The following is a 15906-nucleotide window of genomic DNA, read 5'->3' on the forward strand; positions in this document are numbered from 1 at the left end:
CCGAAGGGACTTGGGGGCTGAAGACTTCTGATCGAATGAAGTTTGGACTTGGAGCTCGGGGCTGCCACTGGTTTGAACAGGAATCTGTGGTGCTGCAGAGGCTGCAGGAGTGGTGGAGGTGTGTCCATGGTCACTCTATGGCTCTGAAAGGACTATTTTGCTTCTCTTTCTCTTATTGTTAGGAGTGCTGGGCAATGCTCATGGCGACTCTTTGTTTGCCTTATGACAGACAAAAGTATGAAGTACTGCGTGTTACATTTTTATGTATTATTATGTGACAATTAAAGGAACCTTGAAAAACACTACATATTTTAAATGATGAGAAACTAATAACAAAAGGAATCTAAGTGTGCTGGTGAACAAAGATGCAGGCACAGAGAGTAGAAATGGCGAGTTGGCCTTAACTACAAAGGGACTGGAGTACCTTGATAACAAAGTTTGACAACAGTGTACAAGGTCTCAGTGAGACTATGTTTAGAAAATAAATTTGTGCTCTATTGCAAAAGTAGAGCAATGAACGTTAGCTCCATTCATTCATAGGAGTAAAGACTAATCCTTGGACGAGGGAATGACTAGAGTAAAAGGTGAGAACATTGGTTATTTGTCTCCAATTATGAGAGAATCATGTGGGTCAGGCTACATTTAAAAATGCAGTAAAGAGCAGACGTCTTGGTAAAACAGAGCCAATGCAAACATTGTTTTTTTTTTTTATTTTTCACACCATAAATCACATTAGTCATGATACACACTTTTTCCTTTTCACACATATACAGTGACATTTTCTCCCCCCCCTCTCCTCCCAACCCACCCCCCCCAACCCCCCCTCCCATCCATTTAAGGTATACAATCTAGGATACATTAAACCAGTCAGACAATGTTGTCACTCAACAAAAATACACCAGAAATTCTACTGAGTCCATTCTTTTCTTTCCTTCTCCTTCCATCAACTTAGGTAATGATTGTCCCCGGTAGGTTTTCGCTATTGTATTTAATGTAAGGCTCCCATATTTGTTCGAATATTTCAATATTATTTCTTAAACTATATGTTATTTTTTCTAATGGAATACATTTATTCTTTTCTATATACCATTGTTGTATTTTCAAATTATCTTCCAATTTCCAGGTTGACATAATACATTTTTTTTGCTACGGCTAGAGCTATCTTAACAAATCTTTTTTGTGCATCATCCAAATCAATTCCAAATTCTTTGTTTTTTATGTTACTTAGGAGAAAGATCTCTGGATTCTTTGGTATATTGTTTTCTGTTATTTTATTTAATATCTGATTGAGATCTTCCCAAAATTTTTCTACTTTCTCACATGTCAAGATTGCATGAATTGTTGTTCCCATTTCTTTTTTTACATCGAAAACATCTATCAGATACTGTTGGGTCCATTTATTTAACTTTTGAGGTGTAATGTATAGTCTGTGTATCCAGTTATATTGTATCATACGTAGTCTCGTATTTATTGTATTTCTCATCGTTCCAGAACATAATTTCTCCCATGTTTCCTTTTTTATCTTTATATTTAAATCTTGTTCCCGTTTTTGTTTAGTTTTACAATTTGTTTCCTTATTCTCCTTTTCTTGCAGTTTAATATACATATTTGTTATAAATCTTTTGATTATCATTGTATCTGTAATCACATATTCAAGGTTACTTGCCTCTGGCAAACTCAAACTGCTTCCTAATTTATCCTTCAAGTAGGATCTCAATTGGTAATATGCCAGCGCTGTATCTTGAGTTATATTGTACTTATCTTTCATTTGTTCAAAGGATAAGAATCTATTTCCTGAAAAACAATTTTCTATTCTTTTAATCCCTTTTTTTTCCCATTCTCTAAAGGAAAGGTTATCCATTGTAAAAGGGAGTAACTTGTTTTGCGTCAATATTAGTTTTGGTAATTGATAATTTGTTTTATTTCTTTCTACATGAATCTTCTTCCAAATATTGAGGAGATGATGTAATACTGGAGAACTTCTATGTTGTACCAATTTTTCATCCCATTTATATAATATGTGTTCAGGTATCTTTTCCCCTATTTTATCTAATTCTAATCTCATCCAGTCTGGTTTTTCCCTTGTTTGATAAAAATCTGATAGGTATCTTAATTGTGCGGCTCTATAATAATTTTTAAAGTTTGGCAGTTGTAAGCCTCCTTGTTTATACCATTCTGTTAATTTATCTAGTGCTATCCTCGGTTTCCCCCCTCTCCATAAAAATTTCCTTATTATTTTCTTTAACTCCTTGAAGAATTTTTCTGTCAGTTGTATTGGCAATGCCTGAAATAAGTATAATATCCTTGGAAAAATGTTCATTTTAATACAGTTAATCCTTCCTATTAGTGTTAGTGGTAAATCTTTCCAATGCTCTAAATCGTCCTGTAATTTTTTCATTAGTGGATAATAATTGAGTTTATATAGTTGGCCGAGATTTTTGTTTATTTGTACACCTAGGTATCTTATTGCCTGCATTTGCCATCTAAATGGAGATTCTTTCTTAAATTTTGAGAAATCCGCATTATTCATAGGCATTGCTTCACTTTTATTTACATTTATCTTGTAACCCGACACTTCTCCATATTTCTTCAATTTCTTATATAATTCTTCTATTGATAGTTCTGGTTCTGTTAAGTACACTATAACATCATCCGCAAATAGACTGATTTTATATTCCTTGTCTTTTATTTTTATTCCTTTTATATTATTATCTATTCTTATCAATTCTGCTAGTGGTTCTATAGCTAACGCAAACAATAAAGGTGATAGTGGGCATCCCTGCCGCGTTGACCTGCTTAAGTTAAATTGCTTTGATACATGTCCATTTACTGTCACTTTCGCTAACGGTCCCTTATATAATGCTTTAATCCAATTAATATACTTCTCCAGTAAACTGAATTTTTGCAATACTTTGAACAAATAATTCCATTCTACTCTGTCAAAGGCCTTCTCTGCGTCTAAAGAAACTGCTACTGTAGTTGCTTTATTTCCTTCTACTGCATGAATTAAGTTAATAAATTTACAAATATTGTCTGTTGTGCGTCTTTTTTGATAAATCCAGTTTGGTCTAAATTTACCATTTTCGGTACATGCTCTGCTAATCTGTTTGCTAATAGTTTAGCTATTATCTTATAATCTGTGTTTAGTAAAGATATTGGTCTATATGACGCTGGTGAGAGTGGATCTTTCCTTGCTTTAGTATTACTGTAATTATTGCTGTTTTACATGAATCTGGTAAGCTTTGTGTGGAGGGGCGGAATTAATAAGTCTTTAAATGTTTTGTAGAATTCTATTGGGAATCCATCCTCTCCTGGTGTCTTATTATTTGGTAATTTTTTTATTATCTCTTGTATTTCTACTATTCCAAATGGTTCTGTTAATTTATTTTGTTCCTCTATTTGTAGTTTTGGTAGTTCAATTTTAGTCAGAAATTCATCTATTTTCCCTTCTTTCCTTCGTTTTCAGTTCGGTATAATTGTTCATAGAATTCTCTAAAGTTTTCCTTAATTTCTTTTGGATTATATGTAATTTGTTTGTCTTTTTTCCTTGATGCCAATACCATTTTCTTAGCTTGTTCTGTCTTAAGCTGCCATGCTAGGATTTTGTGCGTTTTTTCACCCAGTTCATAATATTTCTGTTTGTCTTCATTATATTCTTCTCCACCTTATATGTTTGTAGTGTTTCATATTTTATTTTTTTATCCGCCAATTCTCTTCTTTTAGTTGGATCTTCCTTCATTGCTAATTTTTTTTCTATATTTACTATTTCCCTTTCCAACTGCTCTGTTTCCTGATTATAGTCCTTCTTCATCTTGGTTACAAAACTTATTATTTGCCCTCTAATGAATGCTTTCATTGCATCCCATAGTATAAACTTATCTTTCACTGATTTCGTATTTATTTCAAAATACATTTAATTTGTTTTTCAATAAATTCTCTAAAATCCTGCCTTTTAAGTAACATGGGGTTTAATCTCCATCTATACATTCTTGGAGGGATGTCCTCTAGCTTTACTGTCAATATTAAGGGTGAATGGTCCGATAGTATTCTAGCTTTATATTCTGTTTTTCTTACTCTATCTTGCATACTAGCTGATAACAAAATAGGTCTATTCTTGAGTATGTTTTATGTCTAGCCGAGTAATATGAATATTCCTTTTCTTTTGGGTGTTGTTTCCTCCATATATCCAAAAGTTGCATTTCTTCCATTGATTTAATTATAAATTTGGTTACTTTGTTCTTTCTGTTAATTTTTTTCCCAGTTTTATCCATATTTGAATCTAAATTCAGGTTGAAATCTCCTCCTATTAATATGTTCCCTTGCGTATTTGCTGCCTTCAAAAGATATCTTGCATAAACTTTTGATCTTCTTCGTTAAGTGAATATACATTGAGTAGATTCCAAAACTCCGAATATATCATTACATATCTCCCTGCTGGATCTATTATTTCCTCTTCTATTTTAAATGGCACATTTTTACTAATTAATATAGCCACTCCTCTTGCTTTTGAATTATACGATGCTGCTGTTACATGTCCTACCCAATCTCTCTTTAATTTCTTGTGCTCCAATTCAGTTAAGTGTGTTTCTTGCACAAATGCTATATCAATTTTTTTCTTTTTTCAGTAAATTTAGCAGTTTCTTCCTTTTAATTTGGTTATGTATTCCATTAATATTTAAAGTCATATAGTTCAACGTAGCCATTTTATACTTTGTTTATCTTCCCTTTCTGTTTTTCCATCATTACCTTTCCTCCTTTTCCATTTCTGTTTTCTTATTTTAAACCCTTTAAAAGACAACATTCCTAAAACATCAAACATTTTCCTTATTCTCCTATTTAAAACTTCTTTAGCCCCATTCTCCCCTTCCCCTCCTGAGTTGTCCTTTATCCCTTGTCGGACAACCACATCTCCCCTCTCCATTTGGTTTGCGAATTCACTCGCAAGCGTCAGCTGATTTTGCAGTGACCGCAACTCCTCCCCACCCAGCCCCCCCGAAAAGATTTCACTTTTCATATGTAACGAAGGTCACTCTTTTAGTTCCCTCCTTATTCCCTCTATTCCATTTCCTTCCCTTATTAATTCTTGTCTATACTATCTATATTTTTCTCTAAATACGGATACATTCACGTATGCACATTATACATATACACACTTATACCTCTTTACCCACATACATATAAATCGTGGTCATTTTTACTCTCATTACACGTCTTCATCTCTCAGTCTATTTTGTAATTGTTCTGCAAATTTTCGTGCTTCTTCTGGATCCGAGAATAGTCTGTTTTGTTGTCCTGAAATAAATATTTTCACTACCGCTGGATGCTTTAGTATAAATTTATACCCTTTCTTCCATAAAATCGCCTTTGCTGTATTGAACTCCTTTCTCTTCTTTAGGAGTTCAAAACTTATATCTGGATAAATGAAGATTTTTTGCCCTTTGTTGCCCTCCCTTACTTTTTCCATTGTCTTCTCCAGTACCTTTTCTCTTGTAGTATATCTTAGGAATTTTACTAAAATAGATCTTGGTTTTTGTTGTGGTTGTGGTTTAAAGGCCAATGCTCTATGTGCCCTTTCTATTTCCATTTCTTGCTGTAGTTCTGGACATCCTAGGATCCTAGGGATCCAATCTTTTATAAACTCTCTCATATTCTTGCCTTCTTCATCTTCCTTAAGGCCCACTATCTTTATGTTATTTCTTCTGTTATAATTTTCCATTATATCTATTTTCTGAGCTAACAGTTCTTGTGTCTCTATAACTTTTTTATTAGATTCCTCTACTTGCTTTTTTAAGTCCTCTACCTCCATTTCTGCTGCTGCTTCCCGCTCTTCCATCTTGTCCATTTTCTTTCCCATTTCTGTTAAGGTCATATCTATTTTATTCATTTTCTCTTGTGTGTTGTTTATTCTTCTTCTTAAATCATTAAATTCCTGTGTTTGCCATTCTTTAAATGACTCCATGTATTCTTTACTAAGAGAAAGTATATCCTTTATCTTGCCTTTCCCTTCTTCTTCTATTTCACTGTACTCTTCCTCTTCCTCTTCTTCTTCCTCTGGGTTGGCCATCTGTTGTTTCTTTGTTGCCCTTTTCTTCTCTTCTTTCTTGTTTTCATGGTCTTCTGTGTTCTCTTCTTGCTGCAGGTGTTCTGCAGCTGTCGTTGCCGGCTGTGGAGATCGACTCCCCAGCTGGTCACCCCTCCCGTCGGTGTGTTTTTTTTGCATGTGCGGTTGCACACTTTTACTCGCTCAACGAGCCATTTTTGTAGTCCACTTTCTACCGAGCTGAGGGAGCGGGTTTCTCTCTCCACCGCGGGCCTCTTCGAACAGGTAAGGCCTTCTCCTTCTTCCTCCGTTGTCTTCTCTTCCTCTCTTCTTACCGTTGATTTCGATTTTTCTTTTTTTGTCGCCATCTTCTTTCCACCTTTATACTCACTTTTCTTTAACTTTTCTTTCTGTGCCTTTGTGTTTTCCTTTGTTTTTTCCGACTTTTCTGGAGAGGGCTGGAGTTCACCGTCCAGCCACTACTCCATCACTTGACTCCCCCCAATGCAAACATTGTTCACGTGAATTTGGAAATCCAGGATGAATAAAGCCAAAATGATGAACCCTCTATGTCTCTTTCCACTTTGACCTTTTGGCTCCAATCAACACCTCCAATCAATATATTCTACTTTATGACATCCAATGAGCTGAGCATTTTTCAGAAAAACTATTGGGGGTCACCTTTGAGAATGCATTTTTGACCACAGGTGCATAGTTCAGCCATGTGTGCTCTTTGAATGCCATAGAGCAACTGGCAAAGCATGCAATTTGAGTGTGATTGATCTTTACATGATGATTTTAAATTTGGTCATTCTACTATTTTTGGACTAGAGGTTGAAGGCAAAAAGGGCACTGCATTGTGGGTGATATCAAAGAATTGTTACAATACAGGAAGCCACCCAAACTATCAAGGAAGGCTAAGCTAATGCCAACAGGGCCACTTGTTCACATTTATAAATTATTCTCTCTTAAAAGCTTAATCAATATCTTCCAAGGCACAGAGCAATTCTGCTTCCATCACCTTTACTGGGTTCTTTTTGTAAAAAATAAATTTCCTCAGAAATTTCCTGCTATTCCTATCATTAAAACTTACTGAACCAGTACTAGTAGAACAGTTCACCTCTAGTTATCTTTATTACAGCCCATGGTCTTCAACATCTATCAAATCTCCTTCAATGTCTTCACTCCAAGAGAATCCCATTTGAACCCTATTTCATTGTAACCTCATAAATGAAATCCTACATCCCCAGATAAACTTTTTGAATATGCTCTGCAACTTCTCTCATTATCTTCACAGCCTTCATACTTTATGTGAGGCGAATGTAATTATCTGGTTCTAGTAGAACTAGTCTTCAGACAGACCTAACATTACCCCTTACTATTATATACCTCCCAGTGGCATTGACCTCTATTCTATGAGGTGCTTTAAGTGCCTAATAATAGAACACATTAAATCACACCTTCCATAACATCATTGGACTGGTTCCAGCTTGCTTACCATCCAAACCAGTCCACAGATGATGCTATAGCCTTGAAACTCACTCCGTCATGACCCACTTAGAGAAAGAGGCCTCAGATATCAGCCAGGCTGTTGTTCATTGACACCAGCTTGGCATTCAAAACAGTCATACCTCAGAAGCTAGTAGATAAACTCCCTGCAACTGGATTCTGGACTTCTTGATTGAAAGATCACAGTCAGTCTGGGTTATTATCAAAACCTCAAGTCACAACTGCTCTGCCAGATTCAATTCTAACAGAATCATAAAGTTTGCAGATAGTACAACAGTAGTTGGCCTCATCAACAACAATGATGGATTGGCTTTCAGAGATGAGGTTGGAAGGCCACTAAAATGATACGAGAACAGCAATCTGGTCTCAGTGCTGAAAGGCCAATGGAGATTATTGTCAACATCAGGAGGATGAAGATCAATCATTCTCACCACACATCAATGGTTCCACCATGGAGAGAGAGTGTGGAGTGCAGTTCCTTGGTGTGCATATAAAGGATGACAAATCTTCGACCCACAACACCTCCTCATTAGTCAGGAAGGTGTAGCAGCACCTACACTTCCAAAGGAGGTTTGGAGGGGGGGGGGGGGGGTTGAAATGGCTACTGGCCCCTATTTTGACAACTTTTTACAGGAACACAATTAAGAGTGTCCTGTCTGGCTGCATCATTGTGTGGTACGGTATCTTTGAAGCATGACCGGAAGTCAATACAGAGGATCATGAAAATGGCTGAGAAGATCACTGGGATCTCTTTTTCCTCTAGTGATGACATTTATTGGAAACTCATAGAATTATCTAAGACCTTTTCTATCCAACACACAGCATCTTTGACCCACTACCATGAAGCAGGATGTACAGGAGCATCTACATCAGGACTGCCAGGCTGGGAAATAGCTTCATCTCTGTGAGACTAATGAACAGCATGGTGCAACCAAGTAAATCATCTCAAAGTATTTATATATTTTTTTATTTATATTATATCTGTATGTATATAGATGATTGCACGTGTGTGTGTGTGTGTGTGTGTGTGTGTGTGTGTGTGTGTGTGTGTGTGTGTGTGTGTGTGTGTTTAACAGTTTGTTTATTCTAATCTGAGCATTGGAAATTAAGAACACAGTATATTACCACACAGTACAGTGAAGTCCATGATGTGCTATATAATTAATCTGATCTTTCCCTACCTCATACCCATAACCCTCTAATTTTCTTACATCCATGTGCCCATCTAGTCTTTTGAATGTCTCTATTGTACCACCCACCACTACCACCACCACCTGTGGTAATACATTCCCCTAATATCAGTGGGGGGAAAAAAAATCTCATTGATATCTCTAAACTTTCCTCCACTCACCTTAAACAGATGTCCTCCGGTATTTGCTATTGTCCATCACCATCACCCCCCACCCAGACATTTTGAGAACATATTTCTTGACCCAAAGATTTAAGATTGAACAAATCTTTCTCATGGTGATTTAGTCAGGTCTGAGAATGAAGGGTGCAAGTTCAAATCCCACAGGAGAGTTGAGCACAAATTCTAAGCTTTCTCTTTAAAAAAATAACTTCAATAAATTAATTTAATTTTTTTTAAAAAAAGACATTTAGTTACTTGGACAGGAAGGGTTTGAAGCAAGTGGACCAAATGCATGTAAATGAGACCAGTCTGTGCTGAAGTCCCCGTTTCTATGCTTTGCTGTATGACTCCAAAAAGATGCTTATAATTGATCTAATAAAGGGCCTTCATTTGATAAAATGGAGTGGAGCTGGACAATATTCCTCTTCTGGAGAAAATGCAAAAAAGCCATCAGTAAATTAAACCAATTAGAGGAGCGTCATACCCACACTCCTGTTCAGCTCAGAATCATGGGTCCTCTACCGGCATCACCTACGGCTCCTAGAACGCTTCCACCAACGTTGTCTCCGCTCCATCCTCAACATTCATTGAAGCGACTGCATTACCAACATCGAAGTACTCGGGATGGCAGAAGCCGACAGCATCAAATCCACGCAGCTGAAGATCCAACTGCGCTGGGTAGGTCACGTCTCCAGAATGGAGGACCATCGCCTTCCCAAGATCGTGTTATATGGCGAGCTCTCCACTGGCCACCGAGACAGAGGTGCACCAAAGAAGAGGTACAAGGACTGCTTAAAGAAATCTCTTGGTGCCTGCCACATTGACCACCGCCAGTGGGCTGATATCGCCTCAAACCGCGCATCTTGGCGCCTCACAGTTCGACGGGCAGCAACCTCCTTTGAAGAAGACCGCAGAGCCCACCTCACTGACAAAAGACAAAGGAGGAAAAACCCAACACCCAACCCCAACCAACAAATTTTCCCCTGCAAACACTGCAACCGTGTCTGCCTGTCCCGCATCGGACTTGTCAGCCACAAACGAGCCTGCAGCTGACGTGGACATTACCCCTCCATTAATCTTCGTCCATGAAGCCAAGCCAAGGAAAAGAAATTAAACCAATATTTCATACAAGAAAAATAATGAGGCTAACAATATTCACCATTATTATGAAATTAAACTGGTTAGCAAGTTCTGGTCAATCCATGCAGAATATATTGGGCAACTGATGTCCTCTCCAATAAAATTGGCATTCTTAGATCAAAAATGCTCCAAAATATGACTTCAAATATTAACATCCCAAAGTTCAATCAGGGAACTTCCACTTTGTCTCAACAAAGCAGTATGTGGTCATTTACATGCTCCAGTACTTTGGGAAGGTCACCGACAGTCCTTTGTTCTCTGGTGATAACTACATTAAATCAATAAACACACAATGGGCCAAATGGCAGACAAATACATTTTGATTGAGTTAAGATGAGTCAACACAACTGCAGTCTCCGTACTTTATGCATGACCCTGAATAGGAAGAACAGCAATGGCAGAAGATAATCTGTATTTATGCAGCACTTCACCAGCTTCGGGCAATCTTGAATGGCCAGTGAAATATTTTGAAGTGCATTGATTACCAAAATAGAAATGTAATACATCAAGGTCATACACACAGAGCATTTTGTTATCTTCATTGACTGAGAAATAGTGAAGTACTGCAAAGTATTGCATTTTAGGTCCACCAAGGAGGAGAGGGGTTCAGTTTTCCATCTAAATAGAGTAGTGTCCCATTGATTCAACCCAGATTTCGTGCTCAGTCCTCCCTGGTGGTATTTGAATGTACTCCCTTCATTCTCAGACCCGACTAGACCACCGTGGGTCACTCGAAAGCTGTGGTGACTGAGAACTACAGGTAGCGAAATCCAGAAGACAACGAATATTCTTTATTTAACATAAAAGACGTACTTCTGTGGCTAAACATGATCTGATAAGAAATCAGCGGTGATTGTAAATAGAAAGCTACTATGGATTTCTTTTGATTAATAGCAATCTTTTCACAAATCAAGAACAACCAACTGTTTCGTGACTTTCCAAGTGGGCAGGGCAGGGCACCTTGACCACGATGGAGACACCAGGGGACAATGCACAGGGTACAATACAACTTGCACAGCAGGAGGATAACTCACCCACGGTGAGGGAGGACCCAAGCACCTCGTCACAAGTTTAACCACAACCTCCCCACGTTAAACGGCTCAATTGATTCTATTTTGTTTGAAGAAAGAGAGAGAAAAAAGACACAGGAGAGTCGTCTCTTACCGCTCACGCCAGAGCCTGTCCTGGTGTCATTTAGTGTGAACCCAGCCCTCGGCGCTCTGCTACTTGGATTTGCTCTTTCGGGGATTCACAGGTTTGGATCAGAAAGAGAGAGAGAGTGTGTGAGGGGAGGTGGAGAGAGAGAGAGAGAGATTGGAAGAGGGGAGGTGGAGAAGAGTGTGGGGGAGGCGCGGACCAGCTGGGCAGCGATGAAGCTCGGTTCCCAATCCGATTCGTGGCATCAGGCTTTTGGCCATTTAAAGCAAGTGACGCGCGGCGCCGCCTTCCTGGGGGCTATTTTTAAACCTGTAACAAAATTAATGTTTGCAAAGCGGTGAATTCGTCAAAGGAGCCCCGTTTGGGCGTTGATGTGGCGGGAGTCGCTGAGACTCACGGCCCCTCTGCTTTCTTCTCCGGTTCAACGCCCGGTGAATATTTTGACCAGATATGGCGAGGCAGCGAGAGAGAGAGAGAGAGGGTGGCCGTCCTCAGCCCGGCCTGAGCATGACAGTGGCAACAAGCCAGCTCCCGGCTTTAGCCTCAACGCACGCCAACTGGCCGCGGGAACAGACGGCAGGTATCCAGACTAATCGCCACACCTTCTTCATCTCCTCATCTCGAACGTCCTCTGAATATCGCTAAACCCCCTCCGGAATAAGCCCGATCCCTCTCCACAATATACCCCGGGTCCGCCTCCCTAGAGCAATCCCACCTCGCTCTCCCAACGCCCAATCGCCTCGGTCTTCCTGCATCCCTGAACATCTCCACGTTCTATGAAAGGAGGAAACCCACAGCGATGCGGGGAGAACGTATAAACTCCTTACAGACAGCGCGGGATTGGAACCCAGGTCCGGTCCCGGTCGCTGGCGCTTCAGGGCGTTGCGCTGACCGTCGTTTTTGAGGGCAGAGCCGTCAGCCACAGGGAGATGTTAGAATTAACATCCAATAAATGATTGTTACGTGATTATGCTCATTAGAGTATTGTCATACACATTGCACAATGAAGAGCATGGTTTCCCGTTCTATTCATGGGTCAACTCTTACCCAACTGGAGGTAGTGCAATAATAAAACAAGTGCAGGGTGTAGTTTGCGGATGGTTCGGCCATCACCATTAGGCCATTTCATGTCAGGCCTCCGTGTGGGGGCCGGCTACAAGATCGGATCAAAAACTTGAAACTTACCTTTCAAACAGCAGCCCTAAAAGGCTGCTCCAGCATCCCATTCATACTGAGAGGCGCCTCGTAGCGCCCTCCGGAGCCCATGGAGGCTGAGCCACTGGTGCTTTCGCGCTACCGGTCATAAATACTCACCAGAGCAATGGCCGTCTTCCCTACCCATAATCCCCACGCAGCTGGAATTGCTCTGTGGTTCCCAGAATAGTTCCAGCTGTATGGGGGGATTATGGTTTGGGAGTGGACCCGAAGGCACTGGACTGTCCACCTGATGGCTCTGAGTGGGGAGATGGGTCGCAGGCTGACGTCATCATCAGCCTACCCGTAATCAGCTGCTGGCAGCGGCTGTACATTCAGGTCAGGCACAGCGCCCTGCCGATGATCCTTCCCCGATGGCGCCTTGGAGCCGGCCACAGCACATTCAGGAAGGTACGTCTTGAGCCCTAAGGGTGAACAACCTCCGCCTTGACAGACAGAGGTTTTCCCTGCTTGAAAGTGCCTATTGTCAACCAGCAATGTCGACAGTTAATTAAATAATACTTTTCATGCTATGGGGAAAAAGGAAATGTGAAATAAGTTGGAAATATATCAAAAAAAGTTTGGAGGTAATGGGAGGGGTTTCCCCAACTTTGGTGACTTTGTCAACTGTAGAAAATCTCAAACCTTACCCACCTTGAATTTGTGGATTGTCAGATGTTGGTTGGTCAGCATTGCCCTTGAACATTTTGGCTTGTGGGTCAGTTGACAGAACAGTTACATTGGTGCGAAGCTGGAATCAGACTGGTCAGTTTGGATAAGATCAGCAAATTTTATTCCCTAAAGGACAACAGAGAACCAGGAGTTTTTTTAAAGTTATAATTAACAGTTTTATGGTAGAACACGCATGTGCTGGAGAAACTCAGCCAGTCACACAGCATCTATAGGAAGTTATAGGGGAACTGACGTTTCGGTTCTGAGCCCCTCAACAAATTGTGAGTGGCGGTCTTGCTCAGATGGAGGGACATTACCCCGCCTAATCATGATCAATGGCTATGTGGGGTCATGTCATGTTTAACTTTAGAGAAAATGAGATGCTCAATTTCAGATTTGAATTCAAATTTTCAAACTCTATGGAGACCTTTTTTGAATTCCTTATATAAGCTTTGATTTCTTATGAAAATAGAAGTGTTAATTAATGAGATAATTTATCACTATAAGAATTCTGTCTTCCTTTTTATGACCAAACAGTTTCTTTCTTGGAAGTGGGTTTAGGTTTTCCTTTTTTATAATAAAATATCAATGCAATATACTCTGTTTGATTAAAATGTGGAATACGTTGGATGAAATTAAATGATTTAATATCTTTTCTAGACTTTTAACATCTATTGTAACATATTCCATATTGTAATGGATCTGTGTTAATATTAATAGGTAGGTTAATATTAAGCTATATTTCATATAAAAATGTATTTGTAAAGTAAGTTGTAGAGTTAAAATATTGTATATGTATTCTTAGTAAGTTAATTTTGGGCTGGATACAGGGTCACACAGGTTACAGCACCCTTGCAGAAACACCATTGCAATAAGAGAGAGTACAGTTGGAGTCAATGTGTCTGGGGAAACAAAAACAAAGCCATAAAAATGAAGAAGTGTTCTTAATTGGAAAGTACCAGGAGTGGTTCTTAAAAGCAATTTTAAAAAAATATATTATTTATATTTTCACACGTTGTTAGTGCAATCCTGGCAGCTCGTATTCAAATTTACATACACTCCATTCTCATTATTGACTGTATTATTATGAGTCGAGGACCCCAAAACCTAGCAGCAATAGATATGCACCATGACAAAGGGTTACTTAAACAAAAGTTGCTTTTAATTATCTTTGAACAAGAAAATAGAATCAAACTTTAACTTAACTCTATTGACTCACTTAACCTACTTAACCCCCTTCTCATGCTAAGCGCACATGTATGTAATGTGTGTGTGTAAGTTCACCAAAGTTCTTTGGTTCACAATCCAATCTCACTGGTTGCAGGCAATTCTTGTACTATGCACAGAAATTAACATTAATAAATTTCACCAGGCTTTGGTGCTTAACAGGTAAATGGTTACCAATCAGAAGGGTTCTTATTGGTTTTCAGAGAGGGAGTTTTTCTTGTTTCAGGTTACCACAGAGTTCCTTTCTGTTTATCCTATTCCAAGGGAAGCACTGAACAGCCAGTCCTCTCCTTTGACCAGGCCGTCTTCCAAAGCTTGCCACCTTGTCCCTCTGGAACCAATGTCTCTCTTTCTCTCTCCCTCCTCTCTGAGAGCAAAGCCTGCTGTTTTCTCTACTCTCTGCCTGCAAAAATCACATGATCTTCCAGACAGTAAATGCTCTTTTTCCAGACAAAGCTGCTACTGCCTGTTGTTACATTTGTTGCCCTTTTTGCAACTAACAGTCCATGGTGACTCTGAGCACTCCTGCAAAAACTCCAATTTATCTCCCAAACACCTCTATATTCTCTGTCACAGTATACACAAGTTTGTGTCCTTTCCAGTTTCCCCCCCCCCCCCCCCCACATCTTACACAGGACAGCTCATTCTGACTTTGACCAACAACATTCTGACTTTTACACCAGAATAGTAAATAATTAGGGAACAGGGATTGTTGCTGCTTGATGGGCGGCAGATGGGCCGATTATATATTCCTGACTTTCCTTGATTGGGATTAGTGCAAGGGAGAGGATGCCATGGCAAGTAATGGGGGAATCAATCACCGCCATACGCCTATGTGGTGCATGTATGGCTGCCAGATCTTTCGAAAGATGTTATACAGGTACACAATCCTTTAACCGGACATATAAAATCCGGAAAGCTCAAAAAACCAGCATATTTTCCTGGTGCTGGTACAGCAGAGGGAGAAAGAGAGAGACAGCAGCGCAACTAGGTTGGGCGGGTTGGGGGGGTGGTGGTGAGACGGCAGCGTGGCTCGGGGGGTTGAGAGAGAGAGAGAGAGAGATGGCAGCGCGACTCGGATGTGTGAGGGGGAGAGAGATGGTAGCGCAACTCAGGCGGGGGAGAGAGACGGTAGTGCAACTTGGGTGGGCAAGGGGGGAGAGAGACAGCAGCGCGACTCGGGTGGGTGGGAGAGAGACAGCAGCGCAACTCAGGTGGGGGAGAGAGAGACGGCAATGCGACTTGGGTGGGCGGGGGGAGGAGAGAGAGATGGCAACATGACTCTAGTTGGGGGGGAAGAGACGGCAACGTGACTCGGGTGGGCGGGGAGGAGAGACGGCAGCATGACTGGAAGGGGATGGATACGGCAGCACAATTTGGGTGGTCTTAAATCTGTGGCAGCTGGCTTTTGTTCTGAAATCCGGAAAAATCCAAAATTCGGAACACACTTTCCCCCAAGAGTTCCGGATAAAGGATTGTGTACCTGTATTTGTTTCTCAGATTATGTTACTTTCTCCAGCGAACACAACTCTGCATTTCCGTGTTCCATTGTTCGATACTAAGATTTGAGTCGGACTTCCAGGTTCCTACAATGCACTTCCTGGCCACTGCCAAT

General features: G+C 40.1%; 2 long non-coding RNA genes across 2 annotated transcripts in view; one reads left to right on the forward strand and one right to left on the reverse strand.

Annotated features, from left to right (window-relative positions):
- LOC138758068 (uncharacterized) overlaps positions 1-11613 on the reverse strand; it is a 29635-nt gene extending 18022 nt beyond the window's left edge. The window contains exon 1 of the long non-coding RNA XR_011354120.1: positions 11205-11613. This is a non-coding gene — a long non-coding RNA (uncharacterized lncRNA). The remainder of the gene's footprint in view (positions 1-11204) is intronic.
- A 919-nt stretch (positions 11614-12532) lies between these two features.
- LOC138758078 (uncharacterized) overlaps positions 12533-15906 on the forward strand; it is a 48650-nt gene continuing 45276 nt past the window's right edge. Inside the window, exon 1 of the long non-coding RNA XR_011354130.1 lies at positions 12533-12803. This is a non-coding gene — a long non-coding RNA (uncharacterized lncRNA). The remainder of the gene's footprint in view (positions 12804-15906) is intronic.

The sequence above is a fragment of the Narcine bancroftii genome, chromosome 1, assembly GCF_036971445.1.
Source record: "Narcine bancroftii isolate sNarBan1 chromosome 1, sNarBan1.hap1, whole genome shotgun sequence".
In the NCBI taxonomy this organism is placed as follows: Eukaryota; Metazoa; Chordata; class Chondrichthyes; order Torpediniformes; family Narcinidae; genus Narcine; species Narcine bancroftii.